Source organism: Ixodes scapularis, unplaced genomic scaffold (genome assembly GCF_016920785.2).
Source record: "Ixodes scapularis isolate PalLabHiFi unplaced genomic scaffold, ASM1692078v2 PGA_scaffold7__128_contigs__length_106722199, whole genome shotgun sequence".
Classification (NCBI taxonomy): Eukaryota; Metazoa; Arthropoda; class Arachnida; order Ixodida; family Ixodidae; genus Ixodes; species Ixodes scapularis.
In genome coordinates, this window is record NW_024609882.1 from 38,149,523 (window position 1) to 38,162,810 (window position 13,288).

The 13,288-nt window shown below is 48.5% G+C and overlaps 1 long non-coding RNA gene across 2 annotated transcripts; it reads left to right on the plus strand.

Moving 5' to 3' along the window:
• Positions 1-797: 797 nt before the first annotated feature.
• LOC121833333 lies at positions 798-2,720 on the plus strand. 2 transcript variants are annotated; one of them, XR_006076640.1, is made up of 2 exons: positions 798-1,018; positions 2,568-2,720. It is a non-coding gene; the product is annotated as an uncharacterized LOC121833333 (long non-coding RNA). The 2 variants fall into 2 exon arrangements; XR_006076641.1 differs by lacking the exon at positions 798-1,018 and adding an exon at positions 1,511-1,598.
• The last annotated feature ends 10,568 nt before the right edge of the window (positions 2,721-13,288 follow it).

Consider the following 13,288-nt stretch of genomic DNA (forward strand, 5'->3'; position numbering starts at 1 on the left):
AACTTATGTGGTCTCTGAAATCATAATCTTTTATCGTCGATCCATTCGCTGTCCGATTCCATTTCATAAATACGAAAATACAAGAGCTGTGTTGAAATATAGATATCAAATGATTAAACAAAAGCCCGAAATATCGAAAAGACACACAATTTCAATGTTGAAAAGACACACAATTTCAACACGGAACGTGAAAGAACACGAAAACAAAGCTCCGGTAGTGGCCTGTGCAGCACACAACGCGGGGGAACGGTGAGAAACTGAAGGTCGGCTATGGCGGCAGGGTCACGTGACGTCAATATGCCGGCGCCCATGAAATGTTGCCTGAAAGGGTCTATACCTATGCTTCTCTTGTCTTATGAAGCATCATTGTAACAATTGTGCAACTTTCTGAAGTGCTTTTCTAAAGTGCCGTTAATGTTATTGAACCACGACTAGTTAGCTCCACATACTGTGAACAACTTTATTTTTGCGGCCTCAATATTTCGCAAATTTGGAGAATATTTCATGCGCAGAAAATTTTGCGAGGAGTGGTGAGCTATATATTCTTTACCATATATTGGTGGGATGCGTTTTTTGCAGAAATTTTTAAGTCAAGAAATTTGCGAACAATTAAGTTGTTTACAGTAGTCGGGTACGCTTATTTGCCTCCCAAGCCTTTGAAGGGCCTGACAAGTCAATCCCCTTCACCGTGCTATGGTGTACTAGAATCTAGTACATTATAACCGTGCGAATTCACGCCGCTCTTCCATCAAGATTCAATCTCTCGGAAGAAAACCGAAAAAAAAACTCGTCCCCCTCCCCCGGCTGGTGCCGATGCCGTCATCTGAACGCAACACAGCGCTTTGGCATTGCCACTGTGAATCGCACAGTGCCCTTGCTTCAAGCAAAATGGCAGCCTTGTTCCCACCTAGCCTAGCAACACATGCATTTTGTACTCTCGAACCGGAAAACAGGAAAAGGGTCCATTCTCTACAGTGCTTACTGGTAGCACCCACATTTGCAAATTCGTCCGCTGACAGTGAGAGTACTTCCCCTATTTCAACAACTATAGCATCAATGTGTATTTTTGCAACAGGTCTACATTCTGTTTCACATCACGTCCCACCGCAGCGGATGCTCCAAGCCGCCTCAGCCAACCCAGCTCTGCGAACGTAGCACTTGATATGCTCTACGCATGTCACCCTCTTCAAGGTCAAGTAAAGGCCTGGTCACACATACAGCGGAGCGTTAAGTTAGCGCTACGTAAGTGCTCCAAAGAGCGCTCATGTGGTGCTTCCTTGCACGTGACTTAGTTCTAATATAGCGCGCAATCAGCACTTTAGTAGCGCTCCTTGTACGACCGTTATTGCTGCAGATTAACATGTGTACTGATGTTAGGTTCCTGTGGTTGGGTGTGCAACAGTACCATGACGGACATGTTGGATGCTGAAATAGAAAGGCGACAAATGCCCTTACATACGCAATTAGTGCATATGTGTGTGGACGACTTAACGCTCAGCCTTCTGAGTGCACGAAATCTTTCGCCACCGAGATATCGACGGGTATCCGGTGAACCTCGTTCCCAGGCCGAGGGACTGGGACACAGAGCTCTTTAGAAGGTGATTATTTTTTAACTGTGTGTCTCTGAAACCAGGATCACGCATGTTGAATAGAAAGTGATAAGGTCGTACCCAATCAATTAGTTGCTCAGAGTCCATGACTGTGAATTGTTTGCCCGACCCTTTGCTTGGAGAGCGTCTCTTTTACTTCCTCTTCTTTCAATGCCAAAGGAAAAATAACAACGGAATCGCCGTGCATGCGTTGCTTCGCAGCAGCAAGCACGGCACAAGGAGCGCACTTGCACTGCGCTGCTAAAGCAACAACCGAGCGCTGCTTCCAGCGCTCATGAAGCGCTAACTGAGCGCTCCGCTGTATGTGTGGATCAGCCTTAACACTCACAGGGCCTTGGATTGGCTCCGATGGCTCGTAGCTGGTGTAAAGCCCCTCTATCCTGGGAAAAGCGGCACCATTCATTGTTGTGGAAATGCTCGAGACTTGTGCCGCGCACCACCTTCTGGGAAGAACATGGTGGCTGAAATTTAGCTCAGTGCTGCGCTGTGCTGCCATGATCTTCCCAAGGGCTACACGTAGCACGTACCTCGTGCATCGGCGCACCTTGCGCTACTTTTGAAACATAAAGGGGGCTTCAAGGTGGTACAGTTGGCAATGGTTGCCCCGTGGCCGGTGTTGCAAGAGCAAACTGTGGTTCGAGCACAAAGTTGTGAAGGTAGGCTTGTTAGTCATTAGATTAAGGGCTTGGGGGAAGTGATCTATGTGACTTCGCCCATTACCTGGCCCACCCTTCTGTTGGGGCTTTCGTAGGGATGGCACAAAGAGTATGTTAAGCAAAATAGCTGTCAACATAAGAAAGATATAACAACAATGTCAGCATGCAGAGCATGTTATGGTCTTAACTGGACAAGAGGCTAAACCTATGAGCATACCACTGCAAATATTTCATGTTGATCTATATAGCACACAAACTGCCTCTGCTTGCCAAACGTTTACCCCTGCATCCTTATTTTCAGAACGAGGCTGGTGTGCTGCAGTAATCAAATGACAGATGAAGAAATAAACTTCAACATATCGACTGACCTCACTGAAGTGAGCGCCGCTATCCTTCAGCATCCCGCTCCACTCCCGGCTGTTCGATGAAACCATGGCCTGCCTTGCGGCTCCTGCAGAAAGTGTTTGTCTCCCGGTCATCCTTGCTCTTTCCCGCAGAACCTCGGCACGTCCACCGCGGGCTGCTTTGCCTCGGGAGGATGACCGTCAATCCAGCAGTCATGACGAACAGACGCTTAATCGCCGCAAAAAGAACGAATCGACTGAATCTCGACAGCCACGTCTGGTTTCAATAGGAAAATGCCGAAGGTCTTTCCACAAGAAACCCCAGTTGCCCCAGTCACGGAAACCCCAGATATCAAAGCACGTGGTACACCGAGTTTTGGGCTAAATACACAGGCAATCGGAATCTCGCGAAAGAAATACATACGTGAAAAAAATCAACAAGGCACCAAGAAGGGAAAATCAACGCTCCGAAACGGGGATTCACGACAAATGGAGGTGGACTTGCGAAGGTTGCAGGAACACCAGGAGCCGAAAAGGTAAACAACGGTCAAAACGCGGGAAACGAAGGGATTCTCCCGCTTCTCATCAAATGTAACACGTGACATTGCATATAATAATTATCTCAGAATGCATTTAATATATCTAATATAATTTCATTTCTACTAATTTAAAATTTATATAAATAAACTTAACAAAATAATTCACTAAATTTATATAGACACGTGACTTTTTCTTAATAGCCAATCAGAATTCTGGGTCTACCTAACGCTGGGCGTTGCGTAGACCGGGTCGACGCAGACACTGCCATTAAATATTGCCTGCCTCCCACCCCCTCTCCCCGGCAGAGCCAGGGGAGAAGTGGGAGGGGTCTTGTGAGGCTTCAGCCTCCTTTCCCCTCTCCCCGCACCCGAAAAAAAAAAAAAAAAAGAAAATTCCTGGCTAAACCATTAATCCCCACTCCTAAAAAAAAAAAAAAAAAAAAAAAAAAAACATAGGTGAAAATTTATTAGTGTTTCTGGCAAAGGAGGTCGGGTTTTAAGTCAGCGTGCAAGGTGATTCGGCAGATTAACGACGGGTCACCTCCTGGCAACAGACTGTCCGCCATCGTACGCGTCAGCAAAAGGACCGGGCAGCCCCAACCACTCCGTGGCAAGACTCCGCGACACAGCGAATCATTGTTGCCTGCGGCTATCAGGAACTTTTGGACCATGCCATTGGCTGCCGGTAGTCCTCTGCCCAAGGCGCATGAGGAGTCCCAGGCTCTCTGTAGATCTCTTCGCGGCACAAATGTCTTCGAGCCAGGGTTAGGCGCCGTTCGCACACTTGCAATGGAGTGGGACGGGAGGAGGTGGGACCGGTTTTTGAGCCTCTTCCGACGTCTTGGGATCGGATGCACTGCTGCGCAGCTGGTCGTATAAGGCGTCGCGGGGGGGCTTGGGGCCGGTCTTGTCTCTCTTCGTCCTACTCGGTTGCGGGTGTGAACTGCGCTTTAATTTAAGCTGGCGCAAACTTTCAGCTTTCTCACCCTGTATTTAGCTTCACTGTCATCATTTTATGTCCTTGTTACATCTTTAGTTTTCTGGATATCATTTTGTGACTCTAATGTACCCGGCGGCAGGCAAGCAGACGCACAGGCGTAAGGGTCTCTGCTTCGCCTTGCACACTGTCACGTACGTGCAGGGGCGGATCCAGACCTCCTTTTTGGGGAAGGGGGGGGGGGGTGTTTATATTTTTTATGGAGTTATCGTTTTTAATAAACACTGATAACCTAATATAGATCTTGAGAGCTTCTGTATCGGTTTACCTGTCGGGGATGAACTCTTTGAATTAAAACCTTTCGGGTGACCACGAGAGGTAAGTATCTAGAAAATTGTGGTGGCACTATCCTTTCTGAACACCATAACGCAAGGAATTTTGTAGTTCATAGGAAACGGGATTACTCCATTCGCGTGGCAGCGCGCTAGAAATAGAAAAAGAAGTTTAACTACTGGGGATGAATGTTTGGTGCTATAGCGGCTGTGACAATTGCAGACAGTGTAACTTGATGGCTCAGATATCCCCGGCGGGGCTACAACTTTTGGGCTCCTTTTGCTTGAATATTTATATATTCTCGTTACACCCGCAGAGCATGTACGGAGAGTCAACCTTTGCCAACTATACGGAGGAAGCTCATGCAGCTATAATGAAATGCGAAAAACGTTTTAATCTAAAACTCGGTTGTTCTTTGAGATTAAGCTTGGCATAGTAGTTAGAACTTTATATTCAGTGCCAAAATGCAGAACGTGGTTTTAAAACATACTTTTCCTTGTCGCCGGTTGCTTCAATGGAGCGAGTATGTTGCAAACAAGTGACAAAAATGGCCCGGCGCCTTCGACGCTGCTCGCGGCGTCAAAACACTGTTAACTCAGCGAGCGAAACGAACGCTGCCAGGCAAGTTCGTCGGTTGTTCGCCGTATATTTGGAATGTCCAGGGCGCAGCAAATGCGGCATTGCCAACCCAAACTCGTGTTTTCACGTGTTCTGGATGCAACTCGAGAGAACGAAAGTGAATAATTGTTGAATATTTTCGAAAGCATGTTGCAGTTCGGCAACCATAACTTCTAAACTTAGATAAGACCTTAAACCAGCATTGGATCCTTCCAAATTATATTCAATTGCACTTCGTCTGGATATTTTCTGTATGAAAGGAACACTTACTTGTTTCTGGGTAGTTAGCTCATTCGTCAGGGTCGAGAGGACAGGTGCAGAGATATGATGGGGCAGAGCGGTTGTCCGGTCGGCGAATCTCAACTGGGCTAAAGGCCGTTTACGACTGCAGCATAAATGTTTGGGAGTCAGTGTTCACTCGAACGGGCACAGGCATCTTTGAAAGGGCTCGTTTTCCCCAAGTCCCTAGGTAGGGTTCAAAGCCGCAGTTGCAAACCAGCGAGCCCCGCCTCTGTTCCGTTCGACACACACACATATTCGCTCCTGCAAAGCAGCGCGAAAGCTCTGCCGTTAGTCCACAGAAGCCGCGTTTAACTCGAAAAGTAAAGACGGCGCCATGGGGAGACAAGGGGTAGCGGGCGCCTTTCCTAAAATATGTCCCGCTACCCTAAGTTGAAACGGCATTGTATACAATTAAATGCCTGCGGCGTCGGCTTGAGGACCCCGTGTAAGCAGCCTCCAGCCTTTAGAGTGCTCGTACAGTTTATCTTTTTTTCTTTATTAGCTTACCGCCACGAGAAGTCGTACCGCAGGCAGTATGAAGCCCATTAGAGGAAACATCTCCCCCTTCTGGCGCTCGTCGGCTTCTTTCTGTATTCCGCGCTGCGGCGCTGATCCTCAGTGCGGGATTCAGGCGAGGACGAAAGCGGGCTTATGTTTAAGCCAAGGTTGTAGGGAAATCCGGAGCGTCTTCAGGAGGAGCTCAGACCCAGACTACACTGTACCCAGAGCATTTGCTTCCTCTCTCAGTTGAGAAGAAAAGCAATTGGTCACCTGGTTGTACAAGCTGCATCGCCCCCCCCCCCCCCCCCTGGAACGTCTCCTCCTGGTACGTCCCCTCCGCACTTCCCTTGGCAATGAGCACACCGTGCCAATAAGATACCTTTAGTGAGCCCGTGGGCGACAGCATCTCAAAGCAAGCCAAAAAAGACATGCCAAAAGACAAGCCCAGAACCACGGAGAAACCATCAAACGAAAAGTGATGAAAAGGCGGCCGCTAGAGAGGAAGCATAATCTGCTGTGTATAGGATCGTACCCTTGAGGAAGGCTGCTTGGCGTCTGCGTTTGGGAGCTTTCAGGGCACAAATTTTTCGCAGACAACCTCCAAAGAGAGAAAGGGAGACAGAGAGAGAAAGGGGACTAGATATGTTGAAGGTATTTTCTCTCCGTGCTCGACGTGCTGGCATTGTTTGGAAGTGTGCCTGCAGTCGAGGACCCTGATATTTGGTGCGCCTCCCCACTGTCTCTCCACTTCAAAACTCCTGGCGCCGTCCCTGGAAGACGTACCGTGTCCTTGACGGAGATAAACCCCACTTTGGAAGCGCCCAGCAGGCGCGTCCACCCACCGCTGATTTAATCTTGTCCCTCGCGTCGATTGCTTACGTTTTTTCTTCGAGCTGACGAAGAACCCCAAGGGGGGGGGGGGGGGGTTGCTTGGCGAGGCGTTTGGGGGGGGGGGGGGGGCGATCGCCCCCACCGCCCCCCCCCTCCCCCTTGGATCCGCCACTGCGTACGTGCCTGACCTGTGCAAATAAAAATCAATCAATCAATCAAGGCGCTGTCCGGTCATGTCCTGCTTGTCCTCAAATGCTTCCTGGGTTTCCGAAACAAAAGTCGCGCCAACCAGCGTTTTGAAAACGGCGCCAACTGCACGGCACTATCTCTAGATGAAACGTTGGTGGTAACCAGTGTTGCCAGATCTACTGATTTATCGGTAAATCTACTGATTTCGTTCCTGGTCTACTGATTCACTGAAATAAAACAAAAATCTACTGACTTTTATTTTTAGTAAACATATTAAAATTTATTATTTGGTTCCCAGGGTCCCCTAGAGCACTATATAGCTCCTACGGAGCAGAGCAGCGCAATCCTTTGAACCCCGTGTTTTGCCGACAACATGGCCGACAGAGCGGCTCTGCGCGAGTCACGTGGTACTCAGAGTTCCAGGAGGCGGCCCGCCTTAAAGGGGCACTGACACATCAAAATCATATTTTTTTTTATTATCCGAAACGATTGAAAACGATGCCGGGACATTACCCACAAAATTTGAAATTTGTGAATTCAGTATTTGTGAAGTAAAAAAACAATTTCCAAATGCCGAATTCGAAGTTCCCGCGCGATCGGCGCCGGTGCCTTGACGTCAAAAATTGAGGAGACCTGAGAGTCCGCTTCCTTTCACCACTCCCTGATGTTGCCATGGCGACCCAAAGCGAGGAGGAAAGGAGCGAGCGGAGCGAGCGCCGGCGGACCGGTTTTGAGCGGTGTCGCCTGTTTTCCGTTGGAGGATACAAATCCAGGAGAAGGCACCACAACCAACTCCCGATTTTTGGTATTTCAAAAAGAAGGGCCGTAGTGCGTTCGCAATTGCGTTAAAAAACATGTTTTAGGATTGCCGTAATTAAATGTTATAGAGATGTCGCCTACAAAGCTTCTAAATTTCCTGATTTTTGACGTCACCGATCAAAAGAAGCGAGGAGGCGAGAGGCGGGAAAATCAAACGCCAAAAATAAAAAGGCGCGCGCGCGCGCGGGAAAATATTTTTTCGCGATGCGGTTTTTTTTGCGTGTCTATGACCGCAACTCTCATCGTTTTAGACAATAAAAATAAATACGACCTTTGGGGTGTCAGTGCCCCTTTAAGGTGTATCCACACGACGGACTAAATTGCTGTTTTGGTCCGCGGGCCGCGCATCACGTGATCTTACGTCACCACTTTTCGAGGTCCGCCGGCGGTCCGCGGCCCGCGCTTGTGAGAAATGCCAAGCGCTTTTCTCGCCCGGTCCTTGGCGGCGGACCGCAGCGTTTTTAGTATAATTGAAGTGCTAAGTCTGGCAACAAGCTGACTTTTGTTGTTTAGATTGGAATCCAAATCCAAAGTCGTGTTCTTTTGGCGCCAACGGTTGAAGACGAAGAAGACGAACCTTTTGTTGTGCGACGATGGCGGCATGGTGCGACGGTGCAACTTTTTTACTTTATCGCGCTCGTCGAGCGATTCCCCGCTCTGTGGGACAATAGATGCATGCCCTTTTCAGTTCACTTAAGTCCTCCTCGTCCTCAATAGTCAACGCCAGGGCCACCGCGGCCAAAAGTCTCTTACATTCAATCTCCATCTTGGCTCCTTACAAATAGCCTCAAAGCAGCTCGTTGCATGCATTAGGCGGAGCTGTGAGGTCGAGGGTTAGACCGGCCCTGCCGGCCCGTTCACTCTGTCGTCTGCTCTTTTGGTCCGCCGTATGGATGCTCATTGCAGCCGGGCGGCCCGCGGGCCGCGCATCACGTGATCAATCGGTCCGCGGCCCGGTCCGTCGTGTGGATATACCTTTACGGAAGAATACATGGAGATCGACACAACACGGCCGATTAAAGAATGAACGGCGAGTTCACACTTTTCAAAACTAGTCTGTCGTGAAGTTAGTAACGCACTAAACACTTTATCAAAGTTTTAATAATATCGGATGCGTGTGCAAATTTTGAGAAGGCAATTTCCAACGCAATGGCGTTTGAAGCAGACGATTTTTGCTCGCAGCGGAGATGGGCTTTTCGGGTTGGCCGGAGCGGGTCATATGAATGGTGTGACGTCGCCGTGTCGTCTGCTGCATGATGCCGATCAGATTATTTTTAAAAAAAAGTTACGTCCCTGCGTGGCACAAAACTTAGCGCAAATTATTCTAAAATGTTCCATTATTATGTAAAAAACAATTGCCATTCCGTATATCCCCACAATACTGAAGAAACAACGATTTTCTCACGTTCTCCATGCATTTGTGACCGCAGTTGGAACCTCCGGGCGTTCGCCGCTAGTCGCCGAGAGACGGCGTTCTAGATTGCGCTACTCCAGAGCCGTATATGGGGAGAGTTTGGCCAGTGGGTGTGGCGACGAAGGCGCCGAAGAGGAGAAAAGTAAATGAAAGGGAGGAGAGCGCCGAGGGAGCGAGAGAGAAAGAAGGGTGCAGAGAGGAGACAGCCGCCATTTTTTAGCAACGCTGTCGGAGACTGGTCGGAGAAGAGCACTGCTGAGGCTACGCGTCGTCTGCTATGGGCCGTCTTCTTTTTCACCTGAATAAAAGTTTGTGGCCATACGCCGAAAAATTTTAATTTATTAGCTTTTTAACCCACCGAGGAATAGCAGAATGTCATTTTCTTGCCAGAGCCAGCGATATAACAGGCAATAATCGAGATTTAGATGCCGATCCCACGCATTCCGCCGGGAGAATGATCGAAGATGGCGGCCCTCCCCACTCAGGTGGGAGCAGCCGGGAGTTCACGCGCATGCGCTCATGCCTCTCGCTCTACGCCGCGTGCTGATTGGCTCACTTGGGAGGAGAGCGTTACGGCGGCGAGATCATAGACTGACCAAACTCTCCCCATATACGGCTCTGCGCTACTCTGCTAGGGTCGCCCATCAAAGGAAACTGATATTCTCCCTAGGGGTGTCGGGAACTTTTGTCGAACCGGATTTTTAGGTCGAACTTTCAGGGTTCGACTGGGTCGACCGGCTCGACGAACCTTCGAACTTTTCACCAGATTCGACCGGTTCGACTTTGTGGACAGTGTAGCGAGACCTTGACACAAGCATGTCTAGGTTTGGAGAATTTTTTTTTTTATGCAAAGGGTTATTATTATTTATTTTTTTTGGAACAGTTGCAATTAAAAGAAACCAATTGTAATCACTGCAGAAGTTAATAACTTATTTTTTTTTTGTACTGTATTAACTGAAATAGCCAATCAGCGGGGCCCTTAATTCATGCCTTAGCCATCACCATCCAATCCGAAGCCAACTGGACAGCCTGTCGCGCCTGCGTACACGAGTCGAACCTCAATAGAAGGTTCGTCGAAATTTCCACTAAATGGTCGAAAAAGTCGAACCTGGTCGAACTCGAACCTCGGCCGGTTCGCGACACCCCCTAATTCTCCCAGAATTAAAAACGAAGCACTGGCTAGATGGCCCAGAAGCCCGTCAAGGGTGACATCCTGGCTAGGGGTGTCGCGAACTTTTGTCGAACCAGATTTTTTGGTCGAACTTTCGGGGTTCGACTGGGTCGAACCGGTTCGACGAACCTTCGAACTTTTAACCAGATTCGACCGGTTCGACTTTGTGGACAGTGTGGCCAGACCTTTATAAAAGCATGTCTAAGTTTGGAGAAATGTTTTTTTATGCGAAGGGTTATTTTTAAACTTATGAACAGTTGCAATTAAAGAAACCAATTCTAATCACTGAAGAAGTTAATAACTTAATTGTTTTGTGCTGTATTAACTGAAATAACCAATCAGCGCTGCACTTCATTCATCTCTTAGCCATTATCATCCAATCCGAAGCCAACTGGCCAGCCTGTCGCGCATGCGCACACGAGTCGAACCTCAACAGAAGGTTCGTCGAAATTTCCACTAAAAGTTCGAAAAAGTCGAACCTGGTCGAACTCGAACCGCGGCCGGTTCGCGACACCCCTAATCCTGGCCATCCTGACCAGAGCCATGTATGGGGAGAGTTTGGCCACTCGATGATATTGCCACCGTAACACCACTCTCCCGAGTGAGCCAATCAGCCCGCGGCGCAGAGCGAGAGGTGTGAGCGCATGCGCCTGAAGTCTCGGCTGTTTCGAGCTGAGCGGAGAGGGCCGCCATTTTGATTCATTCGCCGGCGGAATGCATGAATCGAAATCCATATTTTTGGCAGGCTGTGGCAAGAAAATGATATACTGTTATTCCTCGGTGGCTTAAAAAGCTAACGAATTAAGTTTCTCTACGTTTGAACACAAACTTTGGATCAGGCGAAAAAGAAATAAGCCCGTAGCAGACGAAGTGTAGCCTCAACAGTGCTCCACGCCAACAGCGTTGCGTCAAAAACCTTCCAGAGCCCAGTAAGGAAAGATGGTAGCTTGCAGAGGACTTCCATTGGACATGTAGGCACGCACGTGCCGGAACGCCTTGTTTTGGTTTCGTTTCAATAATAGCGACAGGTGGATGTCGCACCTTCGCACTCATCTGTTAATAATAAAAGTGGCTTTCTCGATTTCAAAGAATAATCCTCCAAATGGCAACACTAATCAATGCTTATATATAAAAAAATGCCTTGTTATTTTATTTTGTCCTTCATAAAACAGGTAACCTTTAGTTGGGTATACGGGAATTACTCAAAAACTGGTCTTGCTCTTTGTTTTGTCTTTTTCATTTTTATTTGTGTATATTACCATCGAAGTGTGGTTTAATGGAAATAGCAAAACATGGCAAAACACAAATTTCGTTGAATCTACTGATTTTTGTGCAAATCTACTGACTTTTTGGGGATCGATTTGCTGACTTTTCTTTTCTCCGTCTGGCAACACTGGTGGTAACATATTTTACTAGAATATGTCTTCTGCTGTCTATCGAGTATTTTTATTTTATCTCTCTAATAGTTTTGTTTTTGTGCAGTACTGTATGTGTTAAATGTTTTGCTGATTATCAATAATCTAATAACATAATATCTGTACTTATTGGCCACACTTCCTCCGACGCCCGTCGAAGGAGTGACATCTGTGTGCAAAAGAAGTGCTTCCGTACTTATTTGGATGCGTACTCTCTGTACGCAATGTCACGTGATTTTCCCAAGGACCGCACGCGCGCACTGCCAAATAGACCTGTGCGCCGGTCAGAAATCGCCGGCGGCGGCGCGCCGGTGTTTGTACCTCCGGCGGCGGCGTGTTGACGGCGCGGGGATCAACGGATCGGCGGCGGCGCGGCGCGGAAGAGGGAGGGGAGGGGGGTGTAAATTCGAGTGTGAGGGGGAAAGAGGAAGGAGTCGTTTGAGTTTAGAAAACAAAATACAAATACCATAAAAAAAAACACGTTTTTTTTTTTTTTTTTTTTTTTTCTTGAGAGTTACGTTGTTTTCGCTGTGAAGAGTGCGTCCGTAATTCACACTGAGCAAAAAACGCGCGTTGCGGTCGACGTCGACGGCGGCGTCGTAAAATGCGAAGCAGTCACACAGGACCACCCCACGGCGGCGGCGTCTCGGGGAATCTCACGTTTGTCGAGAGAACACGGAATTTTTTTATTCGTCTGCTTCGCACGATTGTTGTTGCCTTGCCTTCGCGATTGCATATGCGGTGGGAGACAACCGTCTTCACTGAATGGACTACGGTGATGATTATATATACGTTTACACTCCAGTTATATGCAGCATTGGCGAAATGCACGGACTCGAACGGGCAGCTTCAGGTGCTCTTTTGCCGCGTTTTTCTGCAAACAAAGCACGGTGCTACGCCGGCGCGTCCCAGAGCCTTCGCGTCCGTAACTGCACGCAGCCTGTGCGAGTGTTTTCGATGGAGGACTGTTGTATTCCGTAGTGATGGGTGTACACAAAACTACACAACACATTGGGAGTGATCGCTCCCGCACAGTCGGAGGTCGGAACACACCGCGAACTTCGGTGGCAGCTTTCGCGGCAGCTTCGCGCAAACCGATGAAGAGTTGCTTCACGGCGTCCTACACGCACATAAAACACTGCTCACAGTCAAATGTTCCAATCGGCTTGCTTCTTTCCACACTAAAATGCTTCCGGCGACGTTTGGCGGCGAGTGCACGAATCCCCCGAACCGCCCGAACTCTCTGCCTTTTCGCCTTCAATGTGAGTCGAAAATGGAAAAAAAAAAAAAAACAGCAAAAACATGTCCTAACCGGAAAAGGGCGTACGTCACGTCCGGACGCTCGCTGATTGGCTCAAGCGCGCGCGTCGAGGGAGAAATTGGGTTCCGAAGCGTCGTCTCCCTGCGTCGTCCTCCTCGGCGCGCGACTTTTTTCAATACAAAAATAAGCAAAAAATTCCCCCCACGACGCGCGTCTTTCCGCTGTGTGAATGCGCCTTTAGAAGAATCAGGTACTCCGGCGTCTTGTTTATTCTCTTTTGTAAGAGAATATGCCGCCGGCCGCAGCCGAGGCGCAAGATCCTCCGCGCAAGACTACTGTAGCAAGACGAGGAGTGACGACAACAGGTA